Here is a 16,875-nt window from a genome sequence, read left to right as displayed (position 1 = left end):
TTTTGACCAAATCACATAATTTGGGCATCAAAAATTCCGGGACGGTGAGGGGCATAAAAGTTGTATACAGAATTTGGCAAAAATTTACGGTTCCCCGGAAATTTGCCAAAAACTTTCCTATTCATTTTGAATGGAAAAAAAACGCGCGCTTCACAGCCCGAACCGTTAGACCGATCGGCACCGTTCAAGTATCGGCACGACCGGAATTTTCGCGTGACACAGGAAACTTTACAAATGGCCCCGAAAATTTTTCCGTTCGTCCGTAAACGGCAATTTTCCGTGAAAAAAAAAAATGTTTCAAAATGTATCTAGTCCTACAATTTTTGACCAAATCACATAATTTGGGCATCAAAAATTCCGGGACGGTGAGGGGCATAAAAGTTGTATACAGAATTTGGAAAAAAATTACGCTTCCTCGGAAATTTGCCAAAAACTATCCCATTCATTTCGAATGGGAAAAGTTCCCATTCACTTCCAATGGGATTTCAAATGGAATTTACATTGCATTGATGCCATTGACGGCCATGCATGTCGAATCTACTGATGCCAATGTACTTGGATTCAATTGACTATATGGATGTCGATGCCATTGACGGCCATGGACGTCCAAAATTTTCCCCATTCATTTTGAATGGGGAAAAAACAAAATTTCCCCAAATCAACAGAAAATGACCAGATATCAATAGGACGTGTCCCCCAAACTTCCCCAATTCCATTGACGCTTATCAAGGGTGCCGCCATTGACTTACATGGACGTCCAAAATTTTTCCCATTCATTTTCAATGGGGAAAAAACTACATTTCTCCAAATCAACAGAAAATGACCAGATATCAATAGGACGTATACCCCAAACGTCCCCAACTCCATTGACGCTTATGGGGGGTGCTGCCATTGACGTCCATGGACGTCCAAAATTTTACCCATTCATTTTCAATGGGAAATTTTTTTTTTTCCCCAAATCAACAGAAAATGACTAGATATCAATAGGACGTGTCCCCCAAATGTCCCCAATTGCATTGCTGCATATGGAGGGTGATGCCATTGACGTCCAGGGACGTCCAAACTTCCCATTCATTTCCAATGGCATTTCTTCATGTTTGTTCATTCTATTGATGCCAATGTACTTGGATTCCATTGACGCTTATGTAAGTTGATACCATTGACGTCCATGGACGTCCAAAATTTTTCCCATTCATTTTCAATGGGAATTTTTTTTTTTTCCCCAAATCAACAGAAAATGACTAGATATCAATAGGACGTTTCCCCCAAATGTGCCCGATTGCATTGCTGCTTATGGAGGGTGATGCCATTGACGTCCACGGACGTCCAAACTTCCCATTCATTTCCAATGGCATTTCTTCATGTTTGTTCATTCTATTGATGCCAATGTACTTGGATTCCATTGACGCTTATGTAAGTTGATACCATTGACGTCCATGGACGTCCAAAATTTTTCCCATTCATTTTCAATGGGAATTTTTTTTTTCCCCCAAATCAACAGAAAATGACTAGATATCAATAGGACATGTCCCCCAAATGTCCCCGATTGCATTGCCGCTTATGGAGGGTGATGCCATTGACGTCCATGGACGTCCAAACTTCCCATTCTTTTCCAATGGCATTTCTTCATGTTTGTTCATTCTATTGATGCCAATGTACTTGGATTCCATTGACGCTTATGTAAGTTGATACCATTGACGTCCATGGACGTCCAAAATTTTTCCCATTCATTTTCAATGGGAATTTTTTTTTTTTCCCCAAATCAACAGAAAATGACTAGATATCAATAGGACGTTTCCCCCAAATGTGCCCGATTGCATTGCTGCTTATGGGGGGTGATGCCATTGACGTCCACGGACGTCCAAACTTCCCATTCATTTCCAATGGCATTTCTTCATGTTTGTTCATTCTATTGATGCCAATGTACTTGGATTCCATTGACGCTTATGTAAGTTGATACCATTGACGTCCATGGACGTCCAAAATTTTTCCCATTCATTTTCAATGGGAATTTTTTTTTTTTTCCCCAAATCAACAGAAAATGACTAGATATCATTAGGACGTGTCCCCCAAATGTCCCCGATTGCATTGCCGCTTATGGGGGGTGATGCCATTGACGTCCATGGACGTCCAAACTTCCCATTCATTTCCAAAGGCATTTCTTCATGTTTGTTCATTCCATTGATGCCAATGTACTTGGATTCCATTGACGCTTATGTAAGTTGATACCATTGACGTCCATGGACGTCCAAAATTTTTCCCATTCATTTTCAATGGGAATTTTTTTTTTTTCCCCAAATCAACAGAAAATGACTAGATATCATTAGGACGTGTCCCCCAAATGTCCCCGATTGCATTGCCGCTTATGGAGGGTGATGCCATTGACGTCCATGGACGTCCAAACTTCCCATTCTTTTCCAATGGCATTTCTTCATGTTTGTTCATTCTATTGATGCCAATGTACTTGGATTCCATTGACGCTTATGTAAGTTGATACCATTGACGTCCATGGACGTCCAAAATTTTTCCCATTCATTTTCAATGGGAATTTTTTTTTTTTTCCCCAAATCAACAGAAAATGACTAGATATCATTAGGACGTGTCCCCCAAATGTCCCCGATTGCATTGCCGCTTATGGGGGGTGATGCCATTGACGTCCATGGACGTCCAAACTTCCCATTCATTTCCAAAGGCATTTCTTCATGTTTGTTCATTCCATTGATGCCAATGTACTTGGATTCCATTGACGCTTATGTAAGTTGATACCATTGACGTCCATGGACGTCCAAAATTTTTCCCATTCATTTTCAATGGGAATTTTTTTTTTTTCCCCAAATCAACAGAAAATGACTAGATATCATTAGGACGTGTCCCCCAAATGTCCCTGATTAAATTGCCGCTTATGGAGGGTGATGCCATTGACGGCCATGGACGTCCAATTCTCCCAATCTTTTCTAATGGCTTTTACTTTGTTTAGTGCCATTGACTGGCATTATGGTCCATTCTATTGATAGACCTGAGTGGGGCTAAGATTTGTATCTCCACAGAGGAAAGACCAAGGTGTAATTTCTCCCGAAATTGCAGTTTCTAGTTATTATTATAATTCATCTTATTCTCCGCGTTTTTTCGGCGCGCCGCACAGCTCGAACCATAGCACCGATCAGCACCGTTCAAGTATCGGCACGACCGGAATTTTCGTGCGACGCGGGCAATTTTTCAAACGGCCCCGAAAAATTTTCCGTTCGCCCGTAAACGGCAATTTTCCGGAAAAAAAAAAAAGTTTCAAAATGTATCTAGTCCTACAATTTTTGACCAAATCACATAATTTGGGTATCAAAAATTCCGGGACGGTGAGGGGCATAAAAGTTGTATACAGAATTTGGCAAAAATTTACGGTTCCCCGGAAATTTGCCAAAAACTTTCCTATTCATTTTGAATGGAAAAAAAACGCGCGCTTCACAGCCCGAACCGTTAGACCGATCGGCACCGTTCAAGTATCGGCACGACCGGAATTTTAGCGTGACACAGGAAACTTTACAAATGGCCCCGAAAATTTTTCCGTTCGTCCGTAAACGGCAATTTTCCGTGAAAAAAAAAAAACTTTCAAAATGTATCTAGTCCTACAATTTTTGACCAAATCACATAATTTGGGCATCAAAAATTCCGGGACGGTGAGGGGCATAAAAGTTGTATACAGAATTTGGAAAAAAATTACGCTTCCTCGGAAATTTGCCAAAAACTATCCCATTCATTTCGAATGGGAAAAGTTCCCATTCACTTCCAATGGGATTTCCAATGGAATTTACATTGCATTGATGCCATTGACGGCCATGCATGTCGAATCTACTGATGCCAATGTACTTGGATTCAATTGACTATATGAATGTCGATGCCATTGACGGCCATGGACGTCCAAAATTTTTCCCATTCATTTTCAATGGGGAAAAAACAAAATTTCCCCAAATCAACAGAAAATGACCAGATATCAATAGGACGTGTCCCCCAAACTTCCCCAATTCCATTGACGCTTATGAAGGGTGCCGCCATTGACTTCCATGGACGTCCAAAATTTTTCCCATTCATTTTCAATGGGGAAAAAAGTAAATTTCTCCAAATCAACAGAAAATGACCAGATATCAATAGGACGTATATCCCAAACGTCCCCAATTCCATTGACGCTTATGGGGGGTGCTGCCATTGACGTCCATGGACGTCCAAAATTTTACCCATTCATTTTCAATGGGAAATTTTTTTTTTCTCCCCAAATCAACAGAAAATGACTAGATATCAATAGGACCTGTCCCCCAAATGTCCCCGACTGCATTGCTGCTTATGGAGGGTGATGCCATTGACGTCCACGGACGTCCAAACTTCCCATTCATTTCCAATGGCATTTCTTCATGTTTGTTCATTCTATTGATGCCAATGTACTTGGATTCCATTGACGCTTATGTAAGTTGATACCATTGACGTCCATGGACGTCCAAAATTTTTCCCATTCATTTTCAATGGGAATTTTTTTTTTCCCCCCAAATCAACAGAAAATGACTAGATATCAATAGGACGTTTCCCCCAAATGTGCCCGATTGCATTGCTGCTTATGGAGGGTGATGCCATTGACGTCCACGGACGTCCAAACTTCCCATTCATTTCCAATGGCATTTCTTCATGTTTGTTCATTCTATTGATGCCAATGTACTTGGATTCCATTGACGCTTATGTAAGTTGATACCATTGACGTCCATGGACGTCCAAAATTTTTCCCATTCATTTTCAATGGGAATTTTTAGTTTTTTTCCCCAAATCAACAGAAAATGACTAGATATCATTAGGACGTGTCCCCCAAATGTCCCCGATTGCATTGCCGCTTATGGGGGGTGATGCCATTGACGTCCATGGACGTCCAAACTTCCCATTCATTTCCAAAGGCATTTCTTCATGTTTGTTCATTCTATTGATGCCAATGTACTTGGATTCCATTGACGCTTATGTAAGTTGATACCATTGACGTCCATGGACGTCCAAAATTTTTCCCATTCATTTTCAATGGGATTTTTTTTTTTTCCCCCAAATCAACAGAAAATGACTAGATATCATTAGGACGTGTCCCCCAAATGTCCCCGATTGCATTGCCCCTTATGGAGGGTGATGCCATTGACGTCCATGGACGTCCAAACTTCCCATTCATTTCCAATGGCATTTCTTCATGTTTGTTCATTTTATTGATGCCAATGTACTTGGATTCCATTGACGCTTATGTAAGTTGATACCATTGACGTCCATGGACGTCCAAAATGTTTCCCATTCATTTTCAATGGGAATTTTTTTTTTTTCCCAAATCATCAGAAAATGACTAGATATCATTAGGACGTGTCCCCCAAACTTCCCCGATTCCATTAACAATTATGAAAGGTGCCGCCATTGACGTCCATGGACGTCCAATTCTCCCATTCATTTCTAACGGCTTTTACTTTGTTTTTTGCCAATGACTGGCATTATGATCCATTCTATTGATAGACCTGAGTGGGGCTAAGATCTGTATCTCCACAGAGGAAAGACCAAGGTGTGTAATTTCTCCCGAAATTGCAGTTTCTAGTTATTATTATTATTATTCAATAATTCTCCGCGTTTTTTTGAGCCAACGCACAGCCCAAACCGTAGCACCGATCGGCACCGTTGAAGTATCGGCACGACCGGATTTTTCGCGTGACGATGGGAATTTTTCAAACCGCCACGAAAAATTTTCCGTTCGCCCGTAAACGGCAATTTTCCGAAAAATAAAATAAGTTTCAAAATGTATCTAGTCCTACAATTTTTGACCAAATCACATAATTTGGGTATCAAAAATTCCGGGACGGTGAGGGGCATAAAAGTTGTATACAGAATTTGGCAAAAATTTACGGTTCCCCGGAAATTTGCCAAAAACTTTCCTATTCATTTTGAATGGAAAAAAAAACGCGCGCTTCACAGCCCGAACCGTTAGACCGATCGGCACCGTTCAAGTATCGGCACGACCGGAATTTTCGCGTGACACAGGAAACTTTACAAATGGCCCCGCAAATTTTTCCGTTCGTCCGTAAACGGCAATTTTCCGTGAAAAACAAAAAAGTTTCAAAATGTATCTAGTCCTACAATTTTTGACCAAATCAAATAATTTGGGCATCAAAAATTCCGGGACGGTGAGGGGCATAAAAGTTGTATACAGAATTTTGAAAAAAATTACGCTTCCTCGGAAATTTGCCAAAAACTATCCCATTCATTTCGAATGGGAAAAGTCCCATTCACTTCCAATGGGATTTCCAATGGAATTACCTTGGTCTTTCTGAAAGAAAGAACAAGGTATTGTTATTGTGCAACTTTATTACCTTGGTCTTTCCAAGGGAAAGAACAAGGTTATGTTGTTGTACAACTTTATTGTACTTTTTATTATTATTATTACCTTGGTCTTTCTGAAAGAAAGAACAAGGTATTGTTATTGTGCAACTTTATTGTACTTATTACCTTGGTCTTTCTGAAAGAAAGAACAAGGTATTGTTATTGTGCAACTTTATTGTACTTATTATTTATTCATCTTATTCTCCGCGTTTTTTTGAGCCAACGCACAGCCCAAACCGTAGCACCGATCGGCACAGTTCAAGTATCGGCACGACCGGAATTTTCGCGTGACGATGGGAATTTTTCAAACCGCCACGAAAAATTTTCCGTTCGCCCGTAAACGGCAATTTTCCGAAAAATAAAAAAAGTTTCAAAATGTATCTAGTCCTACAATTTTTGACCAAATCACATAATTTGGGCATCAAAAATTCCGGGACGGTGAGGGGCATAAAAGTTGTATACAGAATTTGGCAAAAATTTACGGTTCCCCGGAAATTTGCCAAAAACTTTCCTATTCATTTTGAATGGAAAAAAAACGCGCGCTTCACAGCCCGAACCGTTAGACCGATCGGCACCGTTCAAGTATCGGCACGACCGGAATTTTCGCGTGACACAGGAAACTTTACAAATGGCCCCGAAATTTTTTCCGTTCGTCCGTAAACGGCAATTTTCCGTGAAAAAAAAAAAAGTTTCAAAATGTATCTAGTCCTACAATTTTTGACCAAATCACATAATTTGGGCATCAAAAATTCCGGGACGGTGAGGGGCATAAAAGTTGTATACAGAATTTGGAAAAAAATTACGCTTCCTCGGAAATTTGCCAAAAACTATCCCATTCATTTCGAATGGGAAAAGTCCCATTCACTTCCAATGGGATTTCCAATGGAATTTACATTGCATTGATGCCATTGACGGCCATGCATGTCAAATCTACTGATGCCAATGTACTTGGATTCAATTGATTATATGGATGTCGATGCCATTGACTGCCATGGACGTCCAAAATTTTTCCCATTCATTTTCAATGGGGAAAAAACAAAATTACCCCAAATCAACAGAAAATGACCAGATATCAATAGGACGTGTCCCCCAAACTTCCCCAATTCCATTGACGCTTATGAAGAGTGCCGCCATTGACTTACATGGACGTCCAAAATTTTTCCCATTCATTTTCAATGGGGAAAAAACTACATTTCTCCAAATCAACAGAAAATGACCAGATATCAATAGGACGTATACCCCAAACGTCCCCAACTCCATTGACGCTTATGGGGGGTGCTGCCATTGACGTCCATGGACGTCCAAAATTTTACCCATTCATTTTCAATGGGAATTTTTTTTTTTTCCCCAAATCAACAGAAAATGACTAGATATCAATAGGACGTTTCCCCCAAATGTGCCCGATTGCATTGCTGCTTATGGAGGGTGATGCCATTGACGTCCACGGACGTCCAAACTTCCCATTAATTTCCAATGGCATTTCTTCATGTTTGTTCATTCTATTGATGCCAATGTACTTGGATTCCATTGACGCTTATGTAAGTTGATACCATTGACGTCCATGGACGTCCAAAATTTTTCCCATTCATTTTCAATGGGAAATTTTTTTTTTTCCCCAAATCAACAGAAAATGACTAGATATCATTAGGACGTGTCCCCCAAATGTCCCCGATTGCATTGCCGCTTATGGGGGGTGATGCCATTGACGTCCATGGACGTCCAAACTTCCCATTCATTTCCAAAGGCATTTCTTCATGTTTGTTCATTCTATTGATGCCAATGTACTTGGATTCCATTGACGCTTATGTAAGTTGATACCATTGACGTCCATGGACGTCCAAAATTTTTCCCATTCATTTTCAATGGGAAATTTTTTTTTCACCCAAATCAACAGAAAATGACTAGATATCAATAGGACGTGTCGCCCAAATGTCCCCGATTGCATTGCCTCTTATGGAGGGTGATGCCATTGACGTTCATGGACGTCCAAACTTCCCATTCATTTCCAATGGCATTTCTTCATGTTTGTTCATTCTATTGATGCCAATGTACTTGGATTCCATTGACGCTTATGTAAATTGATACCATTGACGTCCATGGACGTCCCAAATTTTTCCCATTCATTTTCAATGGGAATTTTTTTTTTTCCCCAAATCAACAGAAAATGACTACATATCAAAAGGACGTGTACCCCAAATGTCCCCGATTGGATTGCCGCTTATGGAGGGTGATGCCATTGACGTCCATGGACGTCCAAACTTCCCATTAATTTCCAATGGCGTTTCTTCATGTTTTTTTCATTCTATTGATGCCAATGTACTTGGATTCCATTGACGCTTATGTAAGTTGACACCATTGACGTCCATGGACGTCCAAAATTTTTCCCATTCATTTTCAATGGGATTTTTTTTTTTTTTCCCAAATCAACAGAAAATGACTAGATATCATTAGGACGTGTCCCCCAAATGTCCCCGATTGCATTGCCGCTTATGGAGGGTGATGCCATTGTCGTTCATGGACGTCCAAACTTCCCATTCATTTCCAATGGCATTTCTTCATGTTTGTTCATTTTATTGATGCCAATGTACTTGGATTCCATTGACGCTTATGTAAGTTCATACCATTGACGTCCATGGACGTCCAAAATTTTTCCCATTCATTTTCAATGGGAATTTTTTTTTTTTTCCCAAATCAACAGAAAATGACTAGATATCATTAGGACGTGTCCCCCAAACTTCCCCGATTCCATTAACAATTATGAAAGGTGCCGCCATTGACGTCCATGGACGTCCAATTCTCCCATTCATTTCTAACGGCTTTTACTTTGTTTTTTTTGCCAATGACTGGCATTATGATCCATTCTATTGATAGACCTGAGTGGGGCTAAGATCTGTATCTCCACAGAGGAAAGACCAAGGTGTGTAATTTCTCCCGAAATTGCAGTTTCTAGTTTTTTATTATTATTATTCAATAATTCTCCGCGTTTTTTTGAGCCAACGCACAGCCCAAACCGTAGCACCGATCGGCACCGTTGAAGTATCGGCACGACCGGATTTTTCGCGTGACGATGGGAATTTTTCAAACCGCCACGAAAAATTTTCCGTTCGCCCGTAAACGGCAATTTTCCGAAAAATAAAAAAAGTTTCAAAATGTATCTAGTCCTACAATTTTTGACCAAATCACATAATTTGGGCATCAAAAATTCCGGGACGGTGAGGGGCATAAAAGTTGTATACAGAATTTGGCAAAAATTTACGGTTCCCCGGAAATTTGCCAAAAACTTTCCTATTCATTTTGAATGGAAAAAAAACGCGCGCTTCACAGCCCGAACCGTTAGACCGATCGGCACCGTTCAAGTATCGGCACGACCGGAATTTTCGCGTGACACAGGAAACTTTACAAATGGCCCCGAAAATTTTTCCGTTCGTCCGTAAACGGCAATTTTCCGTGAAAAAAAAAAAAGTTTCAAAATGTATCTAGTCCTACAATTTTTGACCAAATCACATAATTTGGGCATCAAAAATTCCGGGACGGTGAGGGGCATAAAAGTTGTATACAGAATTTGGAAAAAAATTACGCTTCCTCGGAAATTTGCCAAAAATTATCCCATTCATTTCGAATGGGAAAAGTCCCATTCACTTCCAATGGGATTTCCAATGGAATTTACATTGCATTGATGCCATTGACGGCCATGCATGTCGAATCTACTGATGCCAATGTACTTGGATTCAATTGATTATATGGATGTCGATGCCATTGACTGCCATGGACGTCCAAAATTTTTCCCATTCATTTTCAATGGGGAAAAAACAAAATTACCCCAAATCAACAGAAAATGACCAGATATCAATAGGACGTGTCCCCCAAACTTCCCCAATTCCATTGACGCTTATGAAGGGTGCCGCCATTGACTTACATGGACGTCCAAAATTTTTCCCATTCATTTTCAATGGGGAAAAAACTACATTTCTCCAAATCAACAGAAAATGACCAGATATCAATAGGACGCATACCCCAAACGTCCCCAACTCCATTGACGCTTATGGGGGGTGCTGCCATTGACGTCCATGGACGTCCAAAATTTTACCCATTCATTTTCAATGGGAAATTTTTTTTTTTCCCCAAATCAACAGAAAATAACTAGATATCAATAGGACCTGTCCCCCAAATGTCCCCGATTGCATTGCTGCTTATGGAGGGTGATGCCATTGACGTCCAGGGACGTCCAAACTTCCCATTCATTTCCAATGGCATTTCTTCATGTTTGTTCATTCTTTTGATGCCAATGTACTTGGATTCCATTGACGCTTATGTAAGTTGATACCATTGACGTCCATGGACGTCCAAAATTTTTCCCATTCATTTTCAATGGGAATTTTTTTTTTTTTCCCCAAATCAACAGAAAATGACTAGATATCAATAGGACGTTTCCCCCAAATGTGCCCGATTGCATTGCTGCTTATGGAGGGTGATGCCATTGACGTCCACGGACGTCCAAACTTCCCATTCATTTCCAATGGCATTTCTTCATGTTTGTTCATTCTATTGATGCCAATGTACTTGGATTCCATTGACGCTTATGTAAGTTGATACCATTGACGTCCATGGACGTCCAAAATTTTTCCCATTCATTTTCAATGGGAAATTTTTTTTTTTCCCCAAATCAACAGAAAATGACTAGATATCATTAGGACGTGTCCCCCAAATGTCCCCGATTGCATTGCCGCTTATGGGGGGTGATGCCATTGACGTCCATGGACGTCCAAACTTCCCATTCATTTCCAAAGGCATTTCTTCATGTTTGTTCATTCTATTGATGCCAATGTACTTGGATTCCATTGACGCTTATGTAAGTTGATACCATTGACGTCCATGGACGTCCAAAATTTTTCCCATTCATTTTCAATGGGATTTTTTTTTTTTTTCCCAAATCAACAGAAAATGACTAGATATCATTAGGACGTGTCCCCCAAATGTCCCCGATTGCATTGCCGCTTATGGAGGGTGATGCCAATGACGTTCATGGACGTCCAAACTTCCCATTCATATTCCAATGGCATTTCTTCATGTTTGTTCATTTTATTGATGCCAATGTACTTGGATTCCATTGACGCTTATGTAAGTTGATACCATTGACGTCCATGGACGTCCAAAATTTTTCCCATTCATTTTCAATGGGAAATTTTTTTTTTTCCCAAATCAACAGAAAATGACTAGATATCAATAGGAAGTGTCCCCCAAACTTCCCCGATTCCATTAACAATTATGGAGGGTGCTGCCATTGACGGACATGGACGTCCAATTCTCCCAATCTTTTCTAATGGCTTTAACTTTGTTTAGTGCCAATGACTGGCATTATGGTCCATTCTATTGATAGACCTGAGTGGGGCTAAGATTTGTATCTCCACAGAGGAAAGACCAAGGTGTGTAATTTCTCCCGAAATTGCAGTTTCTAGTTATTTATTCATCTTATTCTCCGCGTTTTTTTGAGCCAACGCACAGCCCAAACCGTAGCACCGATCGGCACAGTTCAAGTATCGGCACGACCGGAATTTTCGCGTGACGATGGGAATTTTTCAAACCGCCACGAAAAATTTTCCGTTCGCCCGTAAACGGCAATTTTCCGAAAAATAAAAAAAGTTTCAAAATGTATCTAGTCCTACAATTTTTGACCAAATCACATAATTTGGGCATCAAAAATTCCGGGACGGTGAGGGGCATAAAAGTTGTATACAGAATTTGGCAAAAATTTACGGTTCCCCGGAAATTTGCCAAAAACTTTCCTATTCATTTTGAATGGAAAAAAAACGCGCGCTTCACAGCCCGAACCGTTAGACCGATCGGCACCGTTCAAGTATCGGCACGACCGGAATTTTCGCGTGACACAGGAAACTTTACAAATGGCCCCGAAAATTTTTCCGTTCGTCCGTAAACGGCAATTTTCCGTGAAAAAAAAAAAAGTTTCAAAATGTATCTAGTCCTACAATTTTTGACCAAATCACATAATTTGGGCATCAAAAATTCCGGGACGGTGAGGGGCATAAAAGTTGTATACAGAATTTGGAAAAAAATTACGCTTCCTCGGAAATTTGCCAAAAACTATCCCATTCATTTCGAATGGGAAAAGTCCCATTCACTTCCAATGGGATTTCCAATGGAATTTACATTGCATTGATGCCATTGACGGCCATGCATGTCGAATCTACTGATGCCAATGTACTTGGATTCAACTGACTATATAGATGTCGATGCCATTGACTGCCATGGACGTCCAAAAATTTTCCCATTCATTTTCAATGGGGAAAAAACAAAATTACCCCAAATCAACAGAAAATGACCAGATATCAATAGGACGTGTCCCCCAAACTTCCCCAATTCCATTGACGCTTATGAAGGGTGCCGCCATTGACTTACATGGACGTCCAAAATTTTTCCCATTCATTTTCAATGGGGAAAAAACTACATTTCTCCAAATCAACAGAAAATGACCAGATATCAATAGGACGTATATCCCAAACGTCCCCAATTCCATTGACGCTTATGGGGGGTGCTGCCATTGACGTCCATGGACGTCCAAAATTTTACCCATTCATTTTCAATGGGAAATTTTTTTTTTTCCCCAAATCAACAGAAAATGACTAGATATCAATAGGACCTGTCCCCCAAATGTCCCCGATTGCATTGCCGCTTATGGAGGGTGATGCCATTGACGTCCAGGGACGTCCAAACTTCCCATTCATTTCCAATGGCATTTCTTCATGTTTGTTCATTCTTTTGATGCCAATGTACTTGGATTCCATTGACGGTTATGTAAGTTGATACCATTGACGTCCATGGACGTCCAAAATTTTTCCCATTCATTTTCAATGGGAAATTTTTTTTTTTTCCCAAATCAACAGAAAATGACTAGATATCATTAGGACGTGTCCCCCAAATGTCCCCGATTGCATTGCTGCTTATGGAGGGTGATGCCATTGACGTCCAGGGACGTCCAAACTTCCCATTAATTTCCAATGGCATTTCTTCATGTTTGTTCATTCTATTGATGCCAATGTACTTGGATTCCATTGACGCTTATGTAAGTTGATACCATTGACGTCCATGGACGTCCAAAAATTTTCCCATTCATTTTCAATGGGATTTTTTTTTTTTTCCCAAATCAACAGAAAATGACTAGATATCATTAGGACGTGTCCCCCAAATGTCCCCGATTGCATTGCCGCTTATGGAGGGTGATACCATTGACGTTCATGGACGTCCAAACTTCCCATTCATTTCCAATGGCATTTCTTCATGTTTGTTCATTTTATTGATGCCAATGTACTTGGATTCCATTGACGCTTATGTAAGTTGATACCATTGACGTCCATGGACGTCCAAAATTTTTCCCATTCATTTTCAATGAGATTTTTTTTTTTTTTTCCCAAATCAACAGAAAATGACTAGATATCAATAGGACGTGTCCCCCAAACTTCCCCGATTCCATTAACAATTATGGAGGGTGCTGCCATTGACGGACATGGACGTCCAATTCTCCCAATCTTTTCTAATGGCTTTAACTTTGTTTAGTGCCAATGACTGGCATTATGGTCCATTCTATTGATAGACCTGAGTGGGGCTAAGATTTGTATCTCCACAGAGGAAAGACCAAGGTGTGTAATTTCTCCCGAAATTGCAGTTTCTAGTTATTATTATTATTATTCAATAATTGTCGACGTTTTTTTCGGCGCGCCGTGCAGCCCGAACCGTACCTCCGATCGGTACCGTTCAAGTATCGGCACGACCGGAATTTTCGCGCGACGATGGGAATTTTTCAAACGGCCCCGAAAAATTTTCCGTTCGCCCGTAAACGGCAATTTTCCGGAAAAAAAAAAAAGTTTAAAAATGTATCTAGTCCTACAATTTTTGACCAAATCGCATAATTTGGGCATCAAAAATTCCGGGACATTGAGGGGCATAAAAGTTGTATACAGAATTTGGCAAAAATTTACGGTTCCCCGGAAATTTGCCAAAAACTTTCCTATTCATTTTGAATGGAAAAAAACCGCGCGCTTCACAGCCCGAACCGTGAGACCGATCGGCACCGTTCAAGTATCGGCACGACCGGAATTTTCGCGTGACACAGGAAACTTTACAAATGTCCCCGAAATTTTTTCCGTTCGTCCGTAAACGGCAATTTTCCGTAAAAAAAAAAAAAGTTTCAAAATGTATCTAGTCCTACAATTTTTGACCAAATCACATAATTTGGGCATCTAAAATTCCGGGACGGTGAGGGGCATAAAAGTTGTATACAGAATTTGGAAAAAAATTACGCTCCCTCGGAAATTTGCCAAAAACTATCCCATTCATTTCGAATGGGAAAAGTTCCCATTCACTTTCAATAGGATTTCCAATGGACTTTACATTGCATTGCCATTGACGGCCATGCATGTCGAATCTATTGATGCCAATGTTCTTGGATTCAATTGACTATATGGATGTCGATGCCATTGACGGCCATGGACGTCCAAAATTTTTCCCATTCATTTTCAATGGGGAAAAAACTACATTTCCCCAAATCAACAGAAAATGACCAGATATCAATAGGACGTGTCCCCCAAACGTCCCCAACTCCATTGACGCTTATAGGGGGTGCTGCCATTGACTTACATGGACGTCCAAAATTTTTCCCATTCATTTTCAATGGGGAAAAAACTACATTTCTCCAAATCAACAGAAAATGACCAGATATCAATAGGACGTATACCCCAAACGTCCCCAACTCCATTGACGCTTATGGGGGGTGCTGCCATTGACTTCCATGGACGTCCAAAATTTTACCCATTCATTTTCAATGGGAAATTTTTTTTTTCCCCCAAATCAACAGAAAATGACTAGATATCAATAGGACGTGTCCCCCAAATGTCCCCAATTGCATTGCTGCTTATGGAGGGTGATGCCATTGTCGTCCTGGGACGTTCAAACTTCCCATTCATTTCCAATGGCATTTCTTCATGTTTGTTCATTCTATTGATGCCAATGTACTTGGATTCCATTGACGCTTATGTAAGTTGATGCCATTGACGTCCATGGACGTCCAAAATTTTTCCCATTCATTTTCAATGGGCAATTTTTTTTTTTCCCCAAATCAACAGAAAATGACTAGATATCAATAGGACATGTCCCCCAAATGTCCCCGATTGCATTGCCGCTTATGGAGGGTGATGCCATTGACGTTCATGGACGTCCAAACTTCCCATTAATTTCCAATGGCATTTCTTCATGTTTGTTCATTCTATTGATGCCAATGTACTTGGATTCCATTGACGCTTATGTAAGTTGATACCATTGACGTCCATGGACGTCCAAAATTTTTCCCATTCATTTTCAATGGGATTTTTTTTTTTTCCCAAATCAACAGAAAATGACTAGATATCATTAGGATGTGTCCCCCAAATGTCCCCGATTGCATTGCCGCTTATGGAGGGTGATGCCATTGACGTTCATGGACGTCCAAACTTCCCATTCATTTCCAATGGCATTTCTTCATGTTTGTTCATTTTATTGATGCCAATGTACTTGGATTCCATTGACGCTTATGTCAGTTGATACCATTGACGTCCATGGACGTCCAAAATTTTTCCCATTCATTTTCAATGGAAATTTATTTTTTTTCCCCAAATCAACAGAAAATGAGTAGATATCATTAGGACGTGTCCCCCAAATGTCCCCGATTGCATTGCTGCTTATGGAGGGTGATGCCATTGACGTCCACGGACGTCCAAACTTCCCATTCATTTCCAATGGCATTTCTTCATGTTTTTTCATTCTATTGATGCCAATGTACTTGGATTCCATTGACGCTTATGGAAGTTGATACCATTGACGTCCATGGACGTCCAAAATTTTTCCCATTCATTTTCAATGGGATATTTTTTTTTTTTCCCAAATCAACAGAAAATGACTAGATATCATTAGGATGTGTCCCCCAACCTTCCCCGATTCCATTAACAATTATGAAAGGTGCCGCCATTGACGTCCATGGACGTCCAATTCTCCCATTCATTTCTAACGGCTTTTACTTTCTTTTTTGCCAATGACTGGCATTATGATCCATTCTATTGATAGACCTGAGTGGGGCTAAGATCTGTATCTCCACAGAGGAAAGACCAAGGTGTGTAATTTCTCCCGAAATTGCAGTTTCTAGTTCTTCTTATTATTATAGTCGTTTTTTTCGGCGCGCCGCGCAGCCCAAACCGTAGCACCGATCGGCACCGTTGAAGTATCGGCACGACCGGATTTTTCGCGTGACGATGGGAATTTTTCAAACCGCCACGAAAAATTTTCCGTTCGCCCGTAAACGGCAATTTTCCGAAAAAATAAAAAAGTTTCAAAATGTATCTAGTCCTACAATTTTTGACCAAATCACATAATTTGGATATCAAAAATTCCGGGACGGTGAGGGGCATAAAAGTTATATACAGAATTTGGCAAAAATTTACGGTTCCCCGGAAATTTGCC

Source organism: Corythoichthys intestinalis, chromosome 22 (assembly GCF_030265065.1).
Source record: "Corythoichthys intestinalis isolate RoL2023-P3 chromosome 22, ASM3026506v1, whole genome shotgun sequence".
Lineage (NCBI taxonomy): Eukaryota > Metazoa > Chordata > Actinopteri > Syngnathiformes > Syngnathidae > Corythoichthys > Corythoichthys intestinalis.
This window is presented reverse-complemented; position numbering follows the sequence as displayed.